At 36.2% G+C, this 10722-nt stretch overlaps 1 pseudogene; it reads left to right on the top strand.

Moving 5' to 3' along the window:
- Positions 1-5642: 5642 nt before the first annotated feature.
- LOC114628608 lies at positions 5643-6697 on the top strand (annotated as a pseudogene).
- The last annotated feature ends 4025 nt before the right edge of the window (positions 6698-10722 follow it).

The raw sequence follows: 10722 nt of genomic DNA, 5'->3' as shown, positions 1-10722 counted from the left end.
TCTACATTTGTTTATGCTCTATACCTTTATTTTCCTGGTGTCTCTGAAGGAACACTTAATCACAAATACCACGAGATCCCTGCTTTGTTTAATCCTCATTTTGTTTAAAATTTTGTTCTAGTTTTCACTGTCCTTTCTGTACCATTCCTTGAATATTCTCTGTTGCCATTTTTAAAAGGATATAGAACTAATAGACTTTAGCCACAAGATGAATTAAACTGGCTTTCATGCTCTAGCCTTAGAATCTTGACACCATTTGTGTCATTATTAAGAAAGGTGCACTGCTAAGTTTAAAACAGTATAATTAAGATTGCTTTAGAAAAATATTTTTCTTAGCTGATACTAATATAGGAAGTGTAAGAAGTAGTGACAAAATAAGATAAAGCTTAAAAAGAAAACATACATCATTCTCCATTCCCTTGCCTCCCTCCTACCCATCCAATGTCTTACCCCTCTCTCTCAAATTCACAGCTTTGCCTTTCCAAACTACTATTGCTGTCATACACACACACACACACACACACACACACACACACACACATATTTCTTATTTGGGGTTATATGGTTTCAAGGCTGACTACTCTGCATTGGCCAACTAACAGGGAGGCTCATCCTGGGAGAGGCTAAATCTATCTTTCTCCCAGTAGTTGTCTATAGTCTTTTGTCTAGGAATAGAATCCCATGTGATATTCCCCTTCTATGTTAATATGCCTATTGATATTGTTACCATCCCAGTCTTCTTTATGAAGCCATTTGTAGAAAAGACTTGTGTGTTTTGTTTTTGTTTTTGTTTTTGTTTTTTTTTTTGAGACAGGGTTTCTCTGTATAGCCCTGGCTGTCCTGGAACTCACTCTGTAGATCTGGCTAGCCTGAAACTCAGAAACCTGCCTGCCTCTGCCTCCCAAGTGCTGGGATTAAAGGTGTGCGCCACCACTGCCCAGCTTCTGCTCTTCTGACTCTTAAATTTTTTCTGTCCTCTCTTCCAGAATGTTCCATGAACCAGAGATACAGGAGCTGTGATAAGGATATATTCACTGAAGCTGAGCTCCACATTGTTCACTGATCTCTGCATTGTGTGTCTAGTTGTGATTTTATGTGATGGTCTCCATTTGCTTTAAGGGGAGATCTCATAATACTAACTTAGCTCACCTGAGAGCTTTAGAATAAAAAGAAAAAAATCATACCCCCAAAGAATTAGACAGCAAGAAATAAACTCAGGCCTGAAAGCAATAAATTAGAAACAATCAAACAACAAAATATAAAAATTCAAAGTAATAAAAAGTTGGTTCTTTGAGAAAATCAATAGGATTGACAAGCCATTACCCAAATTAACTAAAAAGTGGATGGAAAATATGCAAAATAGCAAAAATTATAAATGAAAAGTAGAACATAAAAAAACATTTACTGAGGAAATCCTGAGAATCATAAGGAAATACTTTAAAAACATGTAATTCAACAAATTGGAAAATTTTAAAGAAATGAATAATTTTTATACATATCACTTACAAGGTTAAATCAAGATTACATAAGCAAGTTAAACAGATCTATAACCCCTGATGAAATAGAAACACTGATTAAAAGTCTCCCTGCCATCAGCAAGCACTTCTTGGCATCCACAATAGTGTCTGGGTTTGGTGACTGTATATGGGATGGATTCCCAGGAAGGTAAGTCTCTGGATGGCCATTCCTTCAGTTTCTGCTCCACACTTTGTCTCTATATTTCCTCTCGTGAGTATTTTCTTCTTCCTTCTAAGAAAGACCAAAGCATCTATACTTTGGTCTTCCTTCTTCTTGAGCTTCATGTGGTTTGTGAATTGTTTCTTGAGGATTCTGAGCTTTTGGGCTACTATCCACTTATCAGTGAGTGCATACCATGTGTGTTCTGTTGTGATTGGGTTACCTCACTCAAGATGATATTTTCTAGTTCCATCTATTTGCCTGTAAATTTCATGAATTCATTGTTTTTAGTAGCTAAGTAGTACTCCATTGTATAAAGGTACCACATTTTCTGTATCCATTCCTCTGTTGAAGGGCATCTGGGTTCTTTCCAACCTCTGGCTATTAAAAATAAGGCTGCTACGAACATGGTGGAGCATGTGTCCCTGATGTATGTTGGAGAATCTTTTGGGTATATGCCCAGGAGTGGTATAGATGGGTCCTCAGGTAGTACTATGTCCAATTTTCTGAGGAAACACCAGACTGATTTCCAGAGTGGTTGTATCAATTTGCAATCATACCAACAATGAAGTAGTGTTCCTCTTTCTCCATATCCTCTCCATCATCTGCTGTCACCTGAGTTTTTGATCTTAGCCAGTCTGACTAATCTGAGGTGGAATCTCAGGGTTGTTTTAATTTGCATTTCCCTGATGACTAAGGATATTGAACATTTCATTAGGTGCTTCTTGGCCATTTGACGTTCCTCACTTGAGAATTCTTTGTTTAGCTCTGAGGCTCTGCCAGAGCCTGACAAATACAGAGGAGGATGCTCACAGCCAACCATTGGACTGAGCATGGAGTCCCCAATGGAGGAGTTGGAGAAAGGACTGAAGGAGCTGAAGGGGTTTGCAACCCCATAAGAAGAACAACAATATCAACCAACCAGAACCCCCCCCCCCAGAGCTTAGGGAATAAACCACCAACCAAAGAGTACACATGGAGGGATTCATGGCTCCAGCTGCATATGCAGCAGAGCATGGCCTTGTTGGGCATCATTGGAAGGAAAGGCCCTTGGTCCTGTAAAGACTTGATGCTCCAGTGCAGGGGAATGCCAGGGTGGGGAGGCAGGAGTGAATGGGTGGGTGGGGGAACATCCTCATAGAAGTAGGGGAAGAGGGATGGGATAGGGATTTATGGGAGGGGACTGGAAAGGGGGATAATATTTGAAATGTAAATAAAGAAAATATTTAATAATAAAAAGTCTTCCTGCCAAAAACAAAACAAATAACAAATAAAAAACAAACAAACACAGAACCAGATGGCTTTAGTACAGAATTCTACAAGACTTTCAATGGAGAATTAGTGTTGGTATTCCTCAAAATTTCTAACAAACTAGAAGGAGAAGAAACGCTGTTCATTTCATTTTACAAGACCACAGTTATACTAATATCCAAACTACATGAAGACCCAACAAAGAAAATTATGAACCAATTTCTCTTGTGAACATAGATGCAAAATATCTTAATAAAATACTTGCAAACTGAATTCAAGAACACATAAACGGAGCATCTACCATGATCAAGTAGGCTTCATCCATCATATAAACAAACTGAAAGATAAAAATGATATTATCATCTCATTAGTTGCAGAAAAGGTGTTTGACAATATCCATCACCTCTTAATTTTAAAAGTCCTGCAGAAATTAGGGATACAAGGGACATACCTCAATGTAATAAAGGCATTTTACAGCAAGCCTGTAGCCAAGATCCATTTAAGTAGAAAATATGTCTCAAGAAAAAATTTCACTAAAATCAGGAAACAAGACAAGGCTGCCCACTCCCTCAGAACCTATTCAATATCATCCTTGAAGTCTTAGGTAGAACAATAAAACAACTAAAAGACATCAAGAGGTTACAAATTGGAAAAGAAGAAGTCAATGGACCTTTATTTGCAGATGATATAATGTTATACATAAATAACCCTAAAAATTCCACTGGGAAACTCTTATATCTGATAAACATATTCAACAATGGATGTGGATACAAAATGACAAAAAAATCAGTAGCTTTTTAATGTGCAAATGACAAACACATTGAGAAAGAAATAAAAAAGCAGCACCTTTCACAATCACCTTAAATAATACAAAATATCCTGAGGTAACTCTAAATAAGCAAGCAAATGACTTCTATGACAAAAACATTAAGATACTGAAGAAAGAAATTAAAGAAAATATCAGAAGATCAAATATCTTTCATGTTCATGGATTGGTAAGATTAACATAGTAAAAATAGCCATCTTACCAAAAGAAATCTACAGATTCAATGCAATCTCCCTCAAAATTCCAAGACAATTCTTCACACACCTTGAAAGGATAAACCTCATAAAGTAGAACATATAATATATCTACATACATATATACATATATACATGTGTACATATATATGTACATATATATGAGTGTGCGTGTGCATGTGTGTGTCATCCTAATAAAATATCCAAATAATGGGAGAGACAAAGTACCAACTGGCCATCTCTTATCACCAAATGAAGCTTCAAGTACCAGGTCTGGGTTTCATCTGGTTGTTGGCCAAAGGGGTCCCATGGGAATCCCCAAATAACCCAAGCTATTACCAAGACTATGAGTTTTTCTCCACAAGCTGACATCAAAGTCCTATTGCTGAAGCTAACATTTATACAATTCATTGAAGAAAGAGAAGTTGAGTTGGTGCCTATACAGAGCCTTTATTCTTACATCTTAAAATTTTTGGTATAGGAAAGTATTCAGTATGCTACCAAAAAGAGAAATGTAAACACCAAGCCAACTACAAACCCCTTGACCTACAATGATGTCCTTCCTGCAAGATATGGTAGGATTATTGTGGCACAAAGCTTGTGAGAGTAAACAAATAATATCTGATTTGACTTAAGGGAAACCCACTCCATGAGATAAACCCATACCACACAGTGCTTATATAACCAAGACCCTCTGACTAAATAGCCTGGGACCTAGAATAATACCAAATACTACTGTTCTAAAAACGTAATGATACAAGGACTGTGATGACATTCTGATATACTCATAGATCAGTGCCTTACTCAATCATCATCAGAGAAGATTCTTCCTGTATCAGAAAGAAACAAATACAGAGAACCACAGCCAGATATTGTACAAAGAGTAAGTGACCTTGGAAGAGACAGCCCTAAATGGGATGTCTCCATCAAATCCCTCCCCTCAGGAATCCTGCTGATTAGAAAGTGTAAGAGCCAGAGGGGATGGAGGACAACAAGAAAGTATAGGCCTGTATATAAGCATGTTCAAAGCTTATATGAACTCATAGAAACAGAAGCAGCATGGACATGGCCTGCAAATGTGTTCACCAGGTCCTCTGCATACACAATATCGCTTCCAGTTTAATATTTTTATGGAAATCCTGAGTATGAAAAAATGTGGGCATCTGATTCTTGTGCCTTCTCCTGGACTTATTTTCTTCTTTTGTCTTGTCCAACTCTGATGTGTTAGTTTTTGTCTTATCTTATTGTATTTTAGTTTATAATTATCCCTTAGAAGCCTGTTTGTTTTCTGATAAGAGACAAAAAGGGAGTGGATGAGAGAGGAGGTGGTAAGAAGGTGTGAGCAATAGAGTGGAGGGAAACTGTAATCAGGATACATTATCTTTTTGAAAATCTATTTTAAATAAAAGAAAAGAAAAAAGAGAATTAATATAACTCTGATAAGTAATTGTGTTTCATTATAGAGATCTTAAAATCATTACAAAAGCTCATAGAATAGTCATAATAAAGCATCAATATTTCCTAGTACAAAAATTTAATAACAGAAATAGTATATTCAAGCATAATCTAGGAGAAACACAGAACAGATGTTGGGGAAAAGTTGTAGGTGGAGGTTGGGATAAAAAAGAATCCTAGTAGAGGAAAAGGACTGAGAAGAACCATTTCTGTCAGCATTCAACCACGATTGACCTGGGGTACCTGCCACTGCCGGAAGCAGTAGAGAAACCAAGAAAGTCAAACCATTTCCTTGGGTCTTTCAAAATGTGTCCAAAATACAAAACTTGCTGAAGTCCATTATTACAGTGAAAATGGCTGAAGTGGATGAAGTGGCTTTCCAGGAAGAATCGATCATAGGGCTGAAAAAGTCTTTTGAAGGAGCTGATCTTCCTAATTTTTTGTTTTATAGGCCACCTGTAACTGGAAAAACACCCACCATTTTGGCAGCAGCTTGAGAACTCTGTGGGTCAAACACTTTCGATTAACATGCATCTGATGAACATGGAATACGAGTAGTCTGTGAAAAAAAGTGAAAAAGTTTGCTCACTTAATTGTGTCAAGAAGTTGTTCAAATGGAGAGCCATGTTATTCCTTTAAGATTGTAATTCTGGATGAAGTGATTTCTCTGTTATGACATCAGCTGCTCAGGCAGCCTTAAGACTTACCATGGGAAAAGAGTCCAAAACAACCAGATTCTGCCTCATCTGTAGCTTTGCCAGTTGAATAATTGAACCCCTCACTTCTAGATGTTCAAATTTTTGCTTCAAGATCTTGTCAGATAAAATTCAGCAAAAGTGATTACTGGATACTGCTGAGAAGGAAAGTGTCAAAATTGGCAATGAGGGGGTAGCTTATCTTGTTAAAATATCAGAAGGAGATTTATGGAAAACCATTACATTTCTTCAAAGTGCTATTGGCTAGCAAACAGAAAAGGAAGTCATGGAAGATGTGAACATAGACATTGCTAGGGTAATACCAGCTACAACCATTGATGGACTATTCATCACATGTCACAGCTATTCTTTTGGAAAACCAGAAGCTGTGGTAAAGGATCTAATAAATCAAGGACACTCAGCTACTTAGCTTGTCAATCAGCTTCATTACATGGTTATAGAAAATACAAAACTAGCTGAAGTCCATTATTGCAGAGAAACCAGTTGAAGTGGATAACTGTTTAGCAGACGATGAAGATGAACACATACAGTTGAGCCTTTGTACAGCTGTGATGCAGCAGCTGACTCCGACTTGGTGAAGACACTGAATATCTTTTGTATAAATGACCAAACCAAATTTTTTGGATAACAGAAATGAATGACCAAACCACCTATAAAAATTTATAGTAGAAAGAAAATGTAATTTTCAAACAAATAAAAAACATGTCTAAGAAAATACAGACTGTGGGGCTGGAGAGATGGCTCAGTAGTAAAGGGCACTGGATGCTCTTCCAGAGGACAGAGGATCAATTCCCAGCACACACATGGCCACTCACAACTGTCTGTAACTCCAGTTCCAAGGCATCTGAAACCCTCATGCAAACATACATGCAGGCAAAAACACTAATGCACATAACAAATAATAAAGAAAATCATAAAAAATAAAATGCAGAATGTGAGGAAATAGCACATTTTTTAATTGAAAGTTTACATGAACTTGGCCTATTAAGACTCTTACCAAAGATTTGATATGTTGAAGGAAGCATTTGTTGGATACATGTTTCAGTCTTTCTGGGACACTGGAACACTTAAAAATGATACCTTTAAGAACTTTGGGAAAAAGAAATGAGATGGATAGTATGTTTTAAACATCATAAAAATTAATAGACATTCCCTGATTTTGATACTCAGCCTCTTTTTAGGTTATTACATTTCATGATAGACAGCTTTTTGAGGAGGGAATGGGAGAATTGTATCCTATAATAAAATGATCAATCTCACTGGTTACCAGAAATGATTTTGGACAAGTACATATGGACTCTTCCGGGTGCTTTTGTCTAAGCCTCAGTTTGAGCCTATGAAAACTTGAAGAAAACACTAGCAGAGTTTCTAATATCTCTGAGTTACCTTCCTAAAATAACTCTACCTACCTTGAAAGTTCCTGCCAGGGAGAAATGAAGGCTACTAGAAAAATGTACTATTTATCCCAGCTAACTCCTGAGAATAACAACTAACTCTCTCAGTCTCAGTGAGAAGAAAGAATTTTAGCTGGTAGTTTCCAGCAAGCAGATCTATGTGGTCTCGGCATACTTTCATGGACTTTCTCCCTGCAGTGTTTACCTTTCCTAACTCAATGGGGCCCCTGTACACACCCCACCCACATTCCCTCATTTTCATTTCATTCATTCACCCCTGTATGAATGAAAGTTTAGTTCCTGTCACACTTGATTCTTTTCCTTCTACAATAGTTATGCCTGATTAAAATCTGCTTTTGAGCTTTTTCTCTGGTGTCCAGCTTTATTTTTATATTGCATAGATGTCAAGTTTTCATCTTTTTTATTAAAACTGTCACTTTTCCTTTCCTTAGTATGTCATAAGCAGTTTCATATAATCACAAGAAAAATTGAATTGTGTATCACATCACATTTCTAACATTTATATGGGTTTTACCCTGGGAAATTTGAGTAATATATTTGGGTTTTATTCCTCCTGTCTCCTTTATTAAGCATAAAGGCAAGAGTGATAATTTAAAAAAGACTTAGAAACCTTGAGCAGTGCTTTAGTAAACAGATTTACTGTTCAAGAACTGCTCCCTACTATATATTAAAGCTTTGATCACTATTTCTGTTATGGAGTTTGTTAACTTGGATGTAGTAGTTCATGCTTGTAATAGCAGTGCTACTGAAATTGACACAAGAGGACTACTGTGTGTTTGGTGCTAACCAGTGCTACATAATGACTTCTGGGCCAGTCTGGGCTAGAGTGAGAACCTGTCTAAAAAGATATTCTATGTATTTTCAAATTATGCTCTTAAAATAAATTCAATAAAGTGGGCCCAAGGCTAATTTGACCCAATAACATTTTATTTGTTCTTTGGAATTGTACATCTCTAACATTGTAGACATGCATGTGTTTTAATTTTTTTATTTTTAGAATGTCAGGTAAGCATGAGTTCTGTATTTACATCATTTTCACTGTTTCCTCTCTTTTTCCAACTCCTCCCATGTCCTCCTACTCCCTCTCAGATCCATATCTTCTTTTTAGTTATTATTATTATATACACATATGTATATATAGATAGCTTCTTAGTTCATTTAGTGTTGTTTATATGCATATGTGTTTAAATCTGACAGCTTGAGATTGGATAAGCTATTATCTAGCTTGTCACTATCTCCCAAAAAGAAACCTATCTATATTTCCATAATTATGTTATTAGAATAAAATAAAGTCTGTAAGTAGGGTAGATATTAATTTTACTTCAAAATATTTTATTCATTGCTCAGAATGTTACAGAGTTGTACATTTTATTAAGGAAGAGAAGCACAGATTTTATTTTTTGACAATAAACTAATTGATGGCAATAATCTGCCAAGCATAAATACCACTGATAATTTCCATTTGTTGGAAGCATGTCATATAAAATATATCTTTCTCAGGTGTTTTTATAAACTTAGAAGAAATGTGGAGACAGCTGAATGAGGTTTGAGATTGTGCTTATGTAAAAAGGGAAACATATACAGTAATTTATGCTCATTACATGAGTTGACTAGAAAAAATGGCTCAAAATAAAAGTTGAGTTTGAAGGTTACAGGAGGGGGAGCATCTTGCATAAATGCTAGTCATTATTTTTTATCATCGTTACCGAAGTAGCCACCAGGAACATGCCATTGAATTAAATATTTCATGGATTTCACTTAATGAGAGAGGGAATGAATGACTACCTATTATTTTTTCTCATCACGGCACTTGCTGTTTCCAGGTTCTGCCGAAAGAATTCAATTCTAAAGATAGTATTTATCTACCGTTTCCTTTTTTTCCTCGTGCCTTATCTCTACCATGGTTTTTATTAGTTTCTAGAAATCACTGCACAGGCAATTATTTTGAAGGAGGTCAAAGGCTCATTTGATTCATTTCTGTTCTGACACACAGATTAAAGGTACAAATGTAATCAAATGTTGTGCTTAGTCAGAAAGAGCTTGGAAAAAAATCTATTCTGAAAAATAAGGTCCAACCTCACAGATGGGGAAAGATGTTTTCTTTTTAATTAGTGTTTCTGTTTGGTTTGAAAAATGAAGCTGACTGAAAGCTATTTTTGAATAACCTTCTTTTGCCATGCCATGGGTGAGTAGAATGGTTGCCGACAAGTGTACTGAAAAATCATAAGCTGATAATTATCTTTGACTCAGATGCTATTGAACAAAACAACTGCTGAGACATTGTCCCATTTTCCTAAATTTTGTAAGAAGACACAGTATGTCTTCAATGTTCTCAATAACTCCTATAGGATAGAATATCCAGTTTCAAGACTGTGACATGTTTTTATTCATCAAAATATTAACAGCACATACCTTGTACACTGAATAGCAAATAGATCTTTTAGACTGCAACTAGGAGGAACACTAAGCTTCAAGGTTTAAAATGACCAAACATTTCTGTAGAAATTTGTTTCTGAATACTTCGTTCTACTACAGCAGAGAAAAATTCCAGACAAAGCTCTAGCAATTAGATGCTGATGTACCACACCCAAGCTTGTTCTCAGCCAGTTTCCCCACCCCCAAGGTTCCTGCTAACAGATAAATGTCAGCCATTTATCTCACATAGATACAAACATCACCATGTGTTTCATAAAAGGTCATGCCAAGAGACTCTTTTTAAATATTATCAGATCTCAGACCTCAGCAAAGAAGCCTTGTGAAAGTGGAACATTAGAAGGGAGGAGACAGTGCTGTGTAGAATTTAACTGCTACAGTCATCTCTCAAACATTCATGCTTATGGTAGAAATATTGTGCAGATTACAAAAATGAGGATTACCAATGTCCATATATCTGTACTATTGGAAAGCTTGGAATATGACAGTTATCAGAAACTGGTGAGTAAGCTAAACATGGTTCATTGGATTTTAGAACCCTACATTCAAGATTATTAGGAACTGAATTCAGGGAGGGCTGGGTAATATGTGGGTGTTACATGCATGTGCCTAATGTGCAGTGTTGAAATAATTCAGACATTATGGTTTGGGTTTTCACTGATGATTGTCTAGGGGCATAAAATACTCCCATTCACTATGCAGCTTTGAATAATTTTCTTATCACATATATTTGCATGTTGGCAACATTAGTTTTT

The sequence above is a fragment of the Grammomys surdaster genome, unplaced genomic scaffold, assembly GCF_004785775.1.
Source record: "Grammomys surdaster isolate TR1022 unplaced genomic scaffold, NIH_TR_1.0 61, whole genome shotgun sequence".
Classification (NCBI taxonomy): domain Eukaryota; kingdom Metazoa; phylum Chordata; class Mammalia; order Rodentia; family Muridae; genus Grammomys; species Grammomys surdaster.
This window is presented reverse-complemented; position numbering and strand designations above follow the sequence as displayed.